The 14,908-nt window shown below is 39.8% G+C and overlaps 1 long non-coding RNA gene across 1 annotated transcript in view; it reads left to right on the forward strand.

Moving 5' to 3' along the window:
- The first annotated feature begins 1,608 nt into the window (after positions 1-1,608).
- LOC131826961 (uncharacterized) overlaps positions 1,609-14,908 on the forward strand; it is a 36,877-nt gene continuing 23,577 nt past the window's right edge. Inside the window, exon 1 of the long non-coding RNA XR_009351813.1 lies at positions 1,609-6,389. This is a non-coding gene — a long non-coding RNA (uncharacterized LOC131826961). The remainder of the gene's footprint in view (positions 6,390-14,908) is intronic.

A 14,908-nucleotide genomic window follows, 5' to 3' on the forward strand; every position in this document is an offset into this window, starting at 1 on the left:
ATAGTATAGTTCTATTTTTAACTTTTTGAGGAAACTCCATACTGTTTTCTGGAGTGACTGTACCAGCTTGCATGCTACCAGCAGTGCACAAGTGTTTGTTTTTCTCCACATCCTCACTGACACTTGGTGTTTCTTCTTTTTTTTTTTTTTTTTTTTAAGATTTTATTTGACAGAGAGAGAGAAATCACAAGTAGGCAGAGAGGCAGGCAGAGAGGGAGAGAGGGGAGGAAGCAGGCTCCCTGAGAAGCAGAGAGCCCGATGTGGGGCTCAATCCCAGGACCCCGGGATCATGACCTGAGCCGAAGGCAGAGGCTTTAACCCACTGAGCCACCCAGTCGCGCCGGTGTTTCTTATGTTTTTGTTGTTAGCCTTTCTGACAGGTGAGGGAAGAGATCTTGATGGTTTTGATTTGCATTTCCCTGATGAGTGATATTAGGCATCTTTTTATGTGTCTATTGGCCATCTGGATGTCTTCTTTGGACAAATGTCTGTTCAGGCAAGATATGCAAACTTCTTAAAGGAGAAAATATTAAAACTTTATTGAAACAAAAGGCATAAATTGGGAGAAATGCCAGTGTTCTTGCATATAAGGAATTGGTATCACAAAGATGTCGGTTCCCCCACAATGTCCTACCTATACTATTCCTAATACAATCCCAAATGGGTTTCTTTCCCTTTTCTTTTCTTTCTTTCTTTTTTTTTTTTTTTTTTTTTTTTTTTTTTGAGTTTTGGTGGAACTAGAATTGTTGATTCTGAAATGTATATGGAAGATAAATGGCCACAAACAACCAAACTATTCTTGAAAAAGAACAATAAATTAGGAGGGTTTGCTTTATGAGATATTAAGACTTATTATAATTATATAATAATTAAGAGTATGGTAGTTTAAAAAAACAGAGAGAGCCCAAGACATGTAAGGAAACTTAGATTCTGGTAGAGACGGGCAGATCAGTGGGGAAATGATGGGGTATTCAATAAATAGTGCTTGGACAAAACGTTTTCCTTATATCCCAAGAGGGAAGAGAAATGAAATTGGATGCTTATTATATCACTCCCTACTCAAAAATTAATTCCTAGCAGATGAAAGACTTACGTAAGTACAAAGAACAGGAAACAAAAAAACCCACATAAAATGTTTAGACTACTATGTGGGGAAGTAGCTTTACAATTTTAGTGTAAGGAGATCTTCTTAATAAGATAAAGGGGGTGCCTGGGGGGATCAGTTGGTTGAGTGTCTGCCTTTGGTTCAGCTCATGATCCCAGGACCCTGATATCAAAGCCCCCATGTCAGGCTCCTTGTTCAGTGGGGAACCTGCTTCTCTTTCTCTTAGCTTACGTTGTCTCACTATCTCTGTCTTTCCAAATAAATAAATAAAATCTTTTTTTTTTTTTTTTAAAGATTTTATTTATTTATTTATTTGACAGAGAGAGAGATCACAAGTAGGCGGAGAGTCAGGCAGAGAGAGAGAGAGAGAAGCAGGCTCCCGCTGAGCAAAGAGCCCGACGCGGGGCTCGATCCCAGGACCCTGAGATCATGACCTGAGCCGAAGGCAGCGGCTCAATCCACTGAGCCACCCAGGCGCCCCAATAAATAAAATCTTTAAAAAAAAAAAAGATACAAACCATAAAGGAAAAAGATTGATTAATTTGGCTACATTAATATTAAGAACTTCTTTTCAACATACAGCATAAAGACTATGAGAAGAGAACCCATGGCCTGGAAAATGGTATTTACACACAGACGGCCAACATGAATTAGTGTCCAGAACAGTTTTAAAAATCCACCCCTCCCCACCATGAATTATTTAAAAAGGGTTGAAAACCTATTAGCAAAATAGAAAAAGACATTAACAGGTCACAGAAGGAGAAAAAATGAATGAGCAAAACATTAATGAGCTATTTATCCTCTTTAGTAATTTGAGAAATGCAGATTAAAATTATAGTGAGGTACCATTTTACACCTAACCAATGGGCACAAATTTTAAAGTTAGACAGTATTCGAGAGTCCACGAGAATTTGGAGCAACCAGGCCTCATCCATTGCTAGCAACAGTGTAAATTGGTACAACTTTGGAAATATAATTTGTGTTTCTTGATAAAATGTGAACACATACATAACCTACAATATCCATAACTTATCCATGGGCGTGTGCTTTAGGGAGTGGTTCTCACAGACCTGCATCCCTGTGATCCCGCATCAGCATCTCCTGGGAGCTTGTTAAAGATGTACCTTCTCTAGCCACCCAGACCTGCCGAACCAGAGACTGGTCTGGGGCCAGCAATATGTGCTTGAGCAAACCTTGCCTGTGATTCTGATACACGTCCAAGTTTGGAACTACTGCTTTTAAGAAGTATTGATGTGTGTGTGTACTGGAGACTTGAGCAGGAGTGTTCACAGCAGCACTTCGTAAAATCCGCAGACTAGAAGCCCTGACACCCTTCAGCAGGAGAAAGGATAATCCTATTACGGTGTGTCCCTAGAGCAGTGAAAATGAACAATCCACTGTGACACTTACTAGAATGGATGGCACAAAACTCCGGATAAAAAGCTTATCACAGAGGCATCTCTGCGGTATGATTTCATTTGTTTAAAAGTCAAAAACTCTGAACAAGAAGCTGTTCAGGAATATGTACACATGTAGTATTCCTATAAAGAAAAGCAAGGAAATGATTTATACACAATTCAGAACAGTAGTTCTGTTTGTGGGGAAGGCAATAGGATGTAATTGGGGAGAAGCATACAAACATTAAAAGTACTGAAGAGATCCTATTTTTTTAAAAACTAGGTAGTGGGTATATTGCTGTTCATTTTACTATTTTTGTTTTTTTATTTTTAAAAGATTTTATTTATTTATTTGACAGAGATCTCAAGTAGGCAGAGAGGCAGGCAGAGAAAGAGAGAAGCAGGCTCCCCTACTGAGGAGAGAGCCCACCATGGGGCTCGATCCCAGGCCCCCGAGATCATGACCCGAGCCGAAGGCAGACTTTAACACACTGAGCCACCCAGGCACCCCTCATTTTACTATTTTTAAAAATTAGCATATTGAGTGGGAACTGAACATTCAATTTTGTAAGGTGTAGGATTGCAAAATTGAGAGGCAGTATTTTCCTGGTATCAGGAAAGACTTTTATATGGAAATGAATGTGGGTGTAACAAGGAGCAGGGTGCAAATATGCATGATGTTTTAAAATACTTTAAGGAAAGTGTGCACTGGTTGGGACTCCCTTAAGGCTGTACCCCCTCAGATTTCCTGACAATAATTGTCACTTTGCTCTGCCCTTATAGGTACTATACTAGGGTAGAAAATTGAAGATACTCCATAAGCAAGGCAGAGAGTTAGAGCTCATGAAAACTTCCCCTAGTGATGAGGGCGTTGAGGCTAGTGATCTGTGAGCTGAGGAGGTAGTCAAGGTCCCCGGGGCTCGTCTATCCCTTTCCCCTGCATGACAGCCCAGGAGGATCCCATTCTATCTGGTGTAGGTGGGTGGGTATAAGTGGAAGAGGGTTGCTTGGCCCACTTTGGGCTTTCCACATGTTAAGGGATAAACCTTAACAAAAACCATTTGTAAACTGCTTTTTCTATATCTCTTGAGATGCTGGCATTATTTTTATCCTTCATTTTGTTAGTGGGGTATATCATTGATTAATTTATGTATATTGAACCATCCTTGTTTTCCTGGATTAGGTCCCATTTGGTCATGGTGAATGATCATTTTAATATATTTTTGAACTCTGTTTGCTAAAATTTTGAGGAATTTTGCATCAGTGTTCATCAGGGATATTAGTCAATTTTCTTTTTTATAGTGTCCTTGTCTAGTTTTCCTATCTAGGTAATGCTGGCCTCTTAGAATGATTTTGGAAGCATTCCTTCCTTTTCTGTATTTTAGAATAGTTTGAGAAAAGTAAGTATTAACTCTTTAAATGTTTGCTAGAATTTACCTTGAAACCATCTGGTCATAGACTGGTTTGTTGGGAGTGCTAATTTTTAAATTTTTATTATTTATTTATTTTAAAGATTTCATTTATTTATTTGAAAGAGAGGCAGTGAAAGAGAGCATGAGCGAGGAGAAGGTCAAAGGAGAAGACTCCCTGTGGAGCTGGGAGCCCGATGCAGGACTCGATCCCGGGACTCTGGAATCATGACTTGAGCCAAAAGCAGTCGTCCAACCAACTGAGCCACCCAGGCGTCCCTGTTGGGAGTTTTTAGATTATAGATTCAATTTTATTACTAGTAATTAGTCTTTTCCGGTTTCTGTTTTTTCCTGATTCAGCCTCAAAAGATTGTATGTTTCTAGAAATTTATCCATTTCTTCTCGGTTGTCCAGTTTGATGGCATATAATTGTTCATGGTGTTTTATGATCTTTTATATTTCTGAGGTATCATTTGTAACTTCTCTATAATAATGGATTTCATTTATTTAACTACTCTTTTTTTTTTTTTCTTGATTAGTCTGGCTAAATACCACCATGTACTTCTGAACAGGGTAAGCAGGAAAATGTCAGTTTTTCTAGTGGCAAAATGAGAAGATCTCTTCCATATACTTGACGTATAATTCCTAAGATTTAGAGTTGATTTTCAGCAAAACTATATAATGGGTGAGGCATATATTTGAAATCCTGCTGTTTGAGAATTGTACCCTCTCCTCTCTACATGCAGTGTGCCACCTGGTTGGTCCCACTATTCATATACCCCCCTCTGTAGGCTCTCCATCAATACATTTACCCAACCCTTCTTGCTAATCTAATGAAGTACTTCATGCTAGCATAAAAGAGGCCAGTTGTGATTGTCAGGATACGGTAGCAGCAGGCATGTAAGCTCTTTGAATCTGCTAGATCATGCAGTCTTCAAAGGTGGGGACCATTGCGTCTTTCTCTAATCCATCAAGTTCCTGCACTACATATGCTGTTAAGTGAACAAGCAGAAGAGTTGGTACAAAAGTGCATTTATGGCACCTGGGTGGCTCAGTGGGTTAAGCTGCTGCCTTCGGCTCAGGTCATGATGCCAGGGTCCTGGGATTGAGTCCCGCATGGGGCTCTCTGCTCAGCAGGGAGCCTGCTTTTCTCTCTCTCTCTCTGCCTGCCTCTCCATCTACTTGTGATCTCTGTCCAAAAAATAAAATCTTAAAAAAAAAAGTGCATTTATTATTACATCACCTCACATCATCTCCTCTTATTATGGTCTCAGTTACCCGTGGTCAGCTGTGGTCCAGAAGCTGATGATCCTCCTGGTATATCTTCAGAATGTCAGTAGTAGCCGAACACTACACCATAGCACCCACGTCATTCCCTTCACTAGGCATTCCCCTCACCTAGGCATTTTACACCTCAGCATCACAAGGGGAAGGGTGAGTACAGTATAATAAGAAATATTGTGAGAGAGAAAGACCACATTCACTAAACTTTTGGTACAGTGTGTTATTATAAATGTTCTGTTTTATTACTAGTTACTGTTAATCTCTTAATAATCTGCCTAATTTACAAATTAAAGTTGATCATAGACATGTGTGCATAGGAGGAAAACAGTATGAGAGAGACTGTATTCACATCTTCTAATACAGTATATTGTTATAATTGTTCTCTTTTATTGTTGCTCATCTGCTGTGCCTAATTTTAAACTTTATATGGGTATACATGTGTAGGAAAAAATGTAGTATATATAGGGTTTAGTACTGTCCACAGTTTCAGGCATCCAGTGGGGGTCTTGGAAAATATCCCCTATGGATAAGTGGGGACTTCTGCACATACTAGTAAGGGATCTGTGCCTTCAGCTTGATCAGATAATGGCGTGTTTTTCCAAAGTGGCTGAAATAACTTACATTCCCACTAATTCTGGATGAGAGTTCATTTTACTTTCTATTCTTGCCAGCTCTTGACATTGACAGAGATAATTTTTTTAAACCGATTTGATGTGTGTGAAATGGTATCTTCTTATGGTTTTAACCCACTTTTGCTGACATTCACCATCCTGTGTTAGTTACCTGAAATTTTTTTTAAAAACCCCAAAATTGAAAAATGCTGAAGTTCTTTTTGTCACACTCATTCAGCGATATTAAGAACAGTTTTCCCTGAAGCAGCTGGTATCCAACACATGGATGTTCACAGCGTGATTCCCATACACAGAGCGGAACTTCCTCGGGCTTGTAAAATGAAGCCAAAGCTGCTGCCAGCCCTGTGATTCTCTTCAGAACTGGTGGGTTTTTCCTGGATTGAGTGTGAATGTGCTGCTGCTTCTAGAATGGAAGGCAAGTACCAAATGACTCGCATCTCTCATGCCTTCTGGAAACTCATGCCTGGAAGATACAGCCACTCATTCCTATGCTGTGTGGTGGCCTTTAAGAGGGAGACAGCAACCTGCCAGCCTTCTGCAGATGACTTGACTGCCGGCCAGGGTAAGTGTCTAACCAAATCCAGTGGGCATTCTGGGAAAGCAAGGAATAGAAGGGCCTTCAGTAAAGGGTAGAAGGTAAACCAAATCAAACTTCATCTTATAAATCTCGGTTTTTTGGAGATGGGAGTCTAGAGCTGCCACTGCCACATGGGGCTACTGAGCAAGTGAAATGTGGCTACCACAACTTGGGAAATGGGACTTTATGTTTTGTTTAATTATGACTAAGGTTAAACTTGTAAAACAAAAGCAATGTGAAATATTGTTTTCTTAAGCATGTTATTGCTTCGGCAGTACAACACTTCACTTTAACCATTGGAAATTACCATCTGAGTTGATATTTCCTCTAAGTATAAAACACACACTTTTGAAGATAGTAAAAAAAAAATTTTATGTTGATTAAATTGAATGATCGTAGTTTTGATACACTGGGTTAGATATTGTTAAAGATTTTATATGTTTCTTTTTGCTTTTAAAAGTGTTTACTAGGGGCGCCTGGGTGGCTCAGTGGGTTAAGCCGCTGCCTTCGGCTCAGGTCATGATCTCGCGGTCCTGGGATCGAGTCCCGCAGCAGGCCCTCTGCTCAGCAGGGAGCCTGCTTCCCTCTCTCTCTCTCTGCCTGCCTCTCCATCTACTTGTGATTTCTCTCTGTCAAATAAATAAATAAAATCTTAAAAAAAAAAAAAGTGATTACTGTACAATTTAAGAGTACAAATGTGGCATGACATCCTGGAAGTTGGTGAAATAGGAAGAACCGGGAATCCATCTCTCTACCTAGATAATTATACCAGCACAGTCTGCCTGATGTAGCTGCTTTAGAGCTCTGCAGACTATTCAAAGACTTAAAACTTCCAGGGTAAGTCTTGGACAGTAAATTGTGGTTAATTTGGGTCAATTTCAGCTTTTAGCACATTAGTGGCTATGTATTCCCCATTCTCACTGCCAAGGTAGGCAGCCATGCATATGTACCTGGAGCAGTTTGTGAATACAGAGGTGTAGACACAGAGATGAGCGCTCATTGTCCCAACCCCACCATCTAAAGTGGGTTCCAGGGGATTTAAAGACTCAGAGTTATTTTTCTTTACCCATTCACTTTCCCCTTTCTCCTTTGTTGGCAGCTAGACATTTTAAGGACTAGGTCATTAAAAAGCAGTTGCAGAGACAGGGAATTTAGAAAGTCACAGTGTATACCTAGGGAAAGTGCAGACTTAGAAAAGATCTGGGAAGGTCTTAATAAGTTTAGGTTTCTCCTAAACTTCGTCCTAGGCACAGGGATACTATACAGTAACAACCAGAAAATCAGCAAACCCTGCGGCAGGTGGCAAAGCTGATTTCCAGGTTTATCACAATATAAGCTTTAAATGTTCAGTTTTGGGGCACTTGGCTCGCTCAGTCAGTAGAACATGTGACTCTCAGTCTCAGGGTTGTGAGTTTGAGCCCCTTACTGGATGTAGAGCTTCTTAAAAATAAAATATTAAATAAATAAATAAATAAATGTCAGGTTTTTAACAAAAAATCCCAAGATAAAAAAAAGAACTATGACCAATTCAAAGTAATGAAATTTAACAACAGAAACCATCCCTGAGAAAGCCCAGAGGTGGACATACTACACAGAGACAACTATCTTACAGATGCTCAAAGAACTATAGGAATATGAGGACATAGTCAAGAAAATGATGTATTAATAATATGGGAATTCAATAAAGATATAGGTAACATAAGGAAGTGAAAAGAAACTCTGGGGCTGAGAAGTATAACTGAAAGCAAAAATTTACTAGAAGGATTCAAAAGTAGATATGAGCTAGAAAAATCCACAAACTTGAAAATATGAGTGAAATGACTGAGTTAAGGAACAGGAAGAAAAAAGATGGAAGAAAAGTAAATAGAGCCTATGTACATGTGGGGTACCATAAAGCAGACCAACATATATATTGTGGTCTCATGAGAACGGGGAAAAGGGCAGGGAGATTATCTGAAGAAATAATGGCCCTAAACCTCAAATTTGTTGAAAGACATTAATACCCAAGAAGCTCAATGAACTTTATATATAACTCAAAAGAAACCCATATTCAGACACATTCAATCAAACTGTCAAAAACCAAAGATGAGGGAAAAGAAGATTTGTAAACTAAAAAATTTAAACATGGCTGAAAGAAATTAAAGAAGGCATACAAAATGGAAAGACATCTTGTGTTCAGGAGCTAGTAAAGTTAGTTGTTTCGCTGTCACTAGTACTTAAAGTGAGTCGTACTTACCTAGAAGCTGCTCTAGGCATGGGAGAACAAAATGGTTCTCAGAGATGCACATAAGGGCAAGAATCAATTTCAGGGTGGCAGATGGCTTCCAGAGCCCAAGGGGAATTCAGGAACTAGTGAATACATTTCCAGGGTTCAGGGACAGGATAACATTCATTAGGAGCTAATTTTGTCATTGTGCTATATAAGGCAGTACACAGTGCTAAGAAATGACACACTGATGCTTCACACCTCAGATTCTGCTAAAAGGGAAAATGTTTGGCCTCTCTGCTCCCTTAGTCCTTCTTCCTCCCTGATGGAGACAGAGTGACTTATACCTTTGGAGAATTTAGGAGAAGATATAGAGCATTAAAGTGCCTGCCTCTTCTCCTCTCTCTGGTAGACTTTCTGCTCTACCACTTTTTTTTTTTTTAAGATTTTATTTATTTACTTGAAGGAGATAAAGCACAAGCAGGGGGAGTGGTAGAGGGAGAAGGAGAAGCAAGCCCCCCACTGAGCAGGGATCCTGATGACATGGGATCATGACCTGAGCCAAAGGCAGACAACTGACTGAGCCACCCAGGCGCCCTCTGCTCTACCACTCTGATGTGCTGAGGACATAGGCCCTGCAGATAGGCCTAGTGATGCTTCTGTTGTCCCCAAGATGAGGCCAAGTGGCTGTGGGGCAGGGTTTTAGGGAGTTGTGCTTGCTCTCCAAAATATATTAGGGTCCTACACCATCTACACATCTACCACATCTTCTTTATCCATCAGTTGATGGACACTTTGGTTGCTTCCATAAGATGGTTGTTGTAAATAATGCTGCAATAAACATAGGGGCACATGTATCCCTTTGAATTAATGTTTTTATATTCTTTAGGTAAATACCCAGTAGTGTGATTAGTGGATCATATGGTAGTTCTATTTTTAATGTTTTGAGGAATCTCCATACTGTTCTTCACAGTGGCTACAACAATTTTCATTCCCACCAACAGTGCAAGGGGTTCCGTTTTCTTCACATCCTTGTTAAAACTTGTTTCTTATGTTTTTGATTTCAGCCATTCAGACAGGTATGAGGTGATATCTCATTGTGGTTTTGATTTGCATTTCCCTGATCATGAGTGATGTTGAGCATCTTTTCATGTTTCTGTTGGCCATCTGGATATCTGTTCATATGTCCTACTCATTTTTTAATTGGGTTGTTTTTTGGTATAGAGTTGTATAAGTTCTTGTGTATTTTGGATACTAACCCTTTATCAGAGATGGGATTTGCTAGTATCTTCTCCCATTTAGTAGGTCATCTTTTAGTTTTGTTGACTGTTTCCTTTGTTGTGCAGAAGCTTTTATTTTGATGGAGTCCTAGTGATTTCATGCCTTTTAAAAATATTCATTTGTTGGGGTGCCTGGGTGGCTCAGTCATTAAGCATCTGCCTTCGTTCGGCTCAAGTCATGATCCCAGGGTCCTGGGATTGAACACTGTGTTGGGTTCTCTGCTCGGTGGGAAGCCTGCTTTCCCTCTCCTACTCCCCCTGCTTGTGTTCCTGCTCTCACTGTCTCTCTCTCTCTGTGTCAAATAAATAAATAAAATCTTAAAAAAAAAATCCATTTGTTGAAGTCTGAGGCTAGAGTTAAGACATGGTTCTTCAAGGGAATATTCTGTGAAAAACAGGTAAGACATTTTACAGGATTGAACAGGTGGCTCCACCGTGGACTGTAGTAGTCTGGCTTTACAGCCAAGAGGATTGGGCTTTATGTGTCGGATCTGTGTGTAAACTATGCTTGTTGAGAAGTTGCTAGGGTCAGGTACTGGGATAGTGGTTCTTTAACACTCATTTTGTAGAGTAAGTCAAAATCTTGTTGGGATCCTTCTTAAACAGACCTTAGCTGTCACACAGATACAGATGTTTGGGGTTTCTGTAAGATGATGAAGAATTCTGATTACAGAGAAGTCAGATATATAAAAGCAGAGAGACTATAAATATGAACATGTTAGGACATGCAGAACAATATTTTTTAGGTGTTCCATATGCCAGTTGCTATTTTAAAAAGCTGGTATATACTAATGAGACAGAGCAAGTCAGTAATTTCAAAGAGCCAGGAGGGATGCTGTTGAAACAGAGAGGTGGTACAGAGCTCGGAATCATCTCAGTACCAGTAACATTTCTCAGTAGTAAATATAAACACAAGCACAGCTGCAAAGCACTCGCAGCACTATAAAGCCAATGACAAATGGGAGAGGCGATGGGACAATTTTCTGGTGGTTGGATAATTCAGATAGATTTGTGCAATGACTAGGAGCTCACATTTTCCAGTTTCAAAGAATAAAAGGTGGAATGAGAGGTTAATAACATGGAACAGAAAATGAGATTTTATTTCCACAACCTATTTCTGATGTTCAATCTCCATGATTCTGTATCCTTTAAGTAAACACAGTTTTTCCATTTTACTCCAAGAGCTCAAGAATATTGACTTCTTAGACATGTAATTTAAAGTGCTTCATACTTTTATTTACAAAGAAACCGTATTTTAAATGTTTCACTCAAGCACCTGAAGATTTATTAGTAAGACATGTGGACAGCAAATCCTTTTTCCATGAACAGTTAAGGAAATACAGAAAGGTATTCATTTGTCATTGGAAAATCTCCCCAAGAAGTGTACATTAGGCTGTGATTAATGCTGAGGGATGATTTCTTTAGAGATTCCAAGCAAGATCTCTTCTATGGCTCTGGGACTACAAAAAGCAACTCTGTCCATCATTGGAGTGTCTGGAGATTGAGGTCACTCAGCCTGACACCAGCTGTATGTAGTTTGAGTGTGTGAACCACCCTGACCAGGAAGTCCTCACCCCCTGCCTCCGGCAGCCTGGAATCCAGTCAGCTGTACTTTCCAGAGCAGGGCGAGGGCACAGCCTCACTGACGGGCACACCACATTTCTCCATGCAGGCATATTTTCTCAGCCCCCATATTGTAAATTGGTTCATTCTTCAGCTATTAATTCCCATTATTCCATAGATCCAGGGCCTTCTCTTTTCTAAGCCTAAACTATGCCCTGTATCTTCTGAGACTTTTCAGAGCTGGGCCCTACCTTCTTCATATCCTCCCTGCCCCAGTGTATTCCATTTAGTTACCATCTCCTGTATGGGAGCTGCTGTCCTCTTCCTCAGAGACCCCTCTGCACTTCTTTCCACACTGGGGGGCCACCTTTGCCCTGACACTTTCCTTCCATTTGCACAACAGAGGGCAGCTTCTTTCTCTGATCTTGAGGGTGAAAGATGGCCCTACAGGACTTACCTTCTCAGGTTGTTGCTTTTCAATGGATTTCTACTGTTATATTTAGTCCCAGAATGCTTCCCCTCAGTGTGCCTGACAGCAGGAAGGGAGGGGACAGACCAGTCAACATCCTGTGTGGCAGATACTTATTGTTCCTTACAGCATTTTTTTTTTTTTTTTTGTTTTCTGTATTGATATATAATTTTTTTTTAAAGATCTTATTTATTTACTTGACAGAGATCACAGGTAGGCAGAGAGGCAGGCAGAGAGAGAGGAGGAAGCAGGCTCCCCGCTGAGCAGAGAGCCCGATGCAGGGCTCGATCCCAGGTCCCTGAGATCATGACCTGAGCCGAAGGCAGAGGCTTAACCCACTGAACCACCCAAGCACCCCTGTATTGATATATGATTGACAAAATTGTGAGATATTCAAAGTGCACAACATGGTGATTTGATGGCCGTATACATTGTGAAAGGATGACCATCTAGTTAACACATCCGTCACCTCATGTATTTATCTTCTTTTTTTGGTGATAATGTTGAAGTTCTACTGTCAGCAAAATTCCTTTACATAGTACAGTGTTACCAGTTACAATCACCATGTTATAGATTACATGCTTGGATTTTCTTCATCTTAAAGCTGAAAGTTTGCACCCTTTTAGGAAACTCTCTATTTCCTCCACCTCCCTGTTTGTGGTAATTATTTTTCAACGCTCTGTTTATAAGGGTTAGACATATATTCATTCATGTATGTATGTATGTGTCACACACACACACAAACACACACATATATGATGAGTGTGTGTGTGTATATATATATAAAAAAATGTTATGTGGTCGATTTATTTATTTATCTATATATCTGTATATTATGTTATGTGAGTTGCCATACAGTACGTTCTTAGTTTTTGATGTAGCATTCCAGGATTATTTACGTATAATACCCAGTGCTCCATGCAATATGTGCCCTCCTTAATACTCATCACCGGGCCAAGCCATCCCCTCACTCCCCTTCCCTCTAAAACCTTCAGTTTGTTTCTCAGAGTCCAGTCTCTAATGGTTTGTCTCCCCCTCCAATTCCCCCCTTTCGTCTTTCCCATCCTTCTCTTTATGTCCTCCATGCTATTCCTTATGTTCCACAAGTAAGTGAAACCATATGATAATTGACTTTCTCTATTTGACTTATTTCACTCAGCATAATCTCCTCCAGTCCCATCCATGTTGATGCAGAAGTTGCAGAAGTTGGGTATTCATCCTTTCTGATGGCTGAGTAATATTCCATTGTATATATGGACCACATCTTCTTATCCATTCATCTGTTGAAAGGGATCTCAGCTCTTTCCACATTGTGGACATTGCTGCTATGCTATGAACATTGGGGTGCATATGGCCCTTCTTTTCACTACATCTTTATCTTGGGGGCAAATACCCAGTAGTGCAGTTGCCTTTTAAAAATTACTTTTTTTGGGGGGCGCCTGGGTGGCTCAGTGGGTTAAGCCGCTGCCTTCGGCTCAGGTCATGATCTCAGGGTCCTGGGATCGAGTCCCGCATCGGGCTCTCTGCGCAGCAGGGAGCCTGCTTCCCTCTCTCTCTCTCTGCCTGCCTCTCCAACTACTTGTGATTTCTCTCTGTCAAATAAATAAATAAAATCTTTAAAAAAAAAAAAAAAAAAAAAAAAAAAAAAAAAAATTACTTTTTTTGGGACGCCTGGGTGGCTCAGTGGGTTAAAGCCTCTGCCTTCGGCTCAGGTCATGATCCCAGGGTCCTGGGATCGAGTCCCGCATCGGGCTCTCTGCTCAGCAGGGAGCCTGCTTCCTCCTCTCTCTGCCTGCCTCTCTGCCTCCTTATGATTTCTGTCTATCAAATAAATAAATAAATCTTAAAAAAAAAAAAAAAGATTTTAAAAATTACTTTTTTTTTTTTTTTTTTGCATTCCCCATACAAGGTACTATCCAGTGTCTTTCTTTGACTTATTTCACTTAGCACAGTGTCCTCCAAGTTCATGTTGTTAAAATGTCAGGATTTCTTTTTTCTTCATTGAGATAAAATTGGAATGCAACATTATATAAGTTTAAGGTATACATTATAATTTGACCTCTGACCATCTATCATGATTCATCTGACCCTTTTGCCCATTTCTCCTACCCTCCGATTACCTCTGGTAATCAGCAGTCTGTTCTGTGTCTGTGTCTTTGCTTTTGTTTCTTTATCTGTTTTGTGTTGAGATTCCACATATGAGTGAGCCTGTACTGTTTTTTTCATTCCCCTTCTGACTTATTTCATTTAACTTAATACCCTCAAGGCCTATCCATGTCGTTGCAAATGGTCAGATAGCACTCTTTTTATGGCTGAGTAGTATTCCTTTATACATATATACACCATATCTTCTTTATACATTTATCCATCAGTGAACAGTTTAGGTTGTTTCCATATCTTGGCTGTTGCAAATAATGCTGCTCTGAATATCAAATACATCTTTGTGAATTAATGTTTTCGTATTCTTTGGATAAATACCCAGAATCAGACAGCTGGATCATATGGTAGTTCCATTGTTAATGTTTAGCAGAATCTCCGTATTGTTTTCCATACTGATATACTGATTTATAATCCTGTCAACAAAGTATGAGGGTTCTCTTCTTACATAGCCTCAACGACATTTATCATTTCTTGTCTTTTTGATGTTAGCCAGTCTTCTCCTTGTGAAGTAATTGTGGTTTTAATTTGCATTTCCCTAAAAGTTAGTGATGTTGAACATCTTTCATGTGTCTGTTGGCCCCTGAATGTCTTCTTTGGGAAAATGTGTATACAGGTCCTCTGTCCATTTTTGTAAATAGGCTGTTTAGGTTTTTGTTGTTGTTGTTGTTAAGCTGAATGAGTTCTTTTTATAGTTTGGATATTAACCCCTTTTTGAATATTTGATTTGCAAATAACATCTTCCATTTTACAGGTTGTCTTTTCACTTTGATGATGGCTTCCTTTGCTGCACAGAAACATTTTACTTTAATGTGGTCCCATTTATTTA

This window comes from Mustela lutreola, chromosome 3 (genome assembly GCF_030435805.1).
Source record: "Mustela lutreola isolate mMusLut2 chromosome 3, mMusLut2.pri, whole genome shotgun sequence".
Taxonomy (NCBI): domain Eukaryota; kingdom Metazoa; phylum Chordata; class Mammalia; order Carnivora; family Mustelidae; genus Mustela; species Mustela lutreola.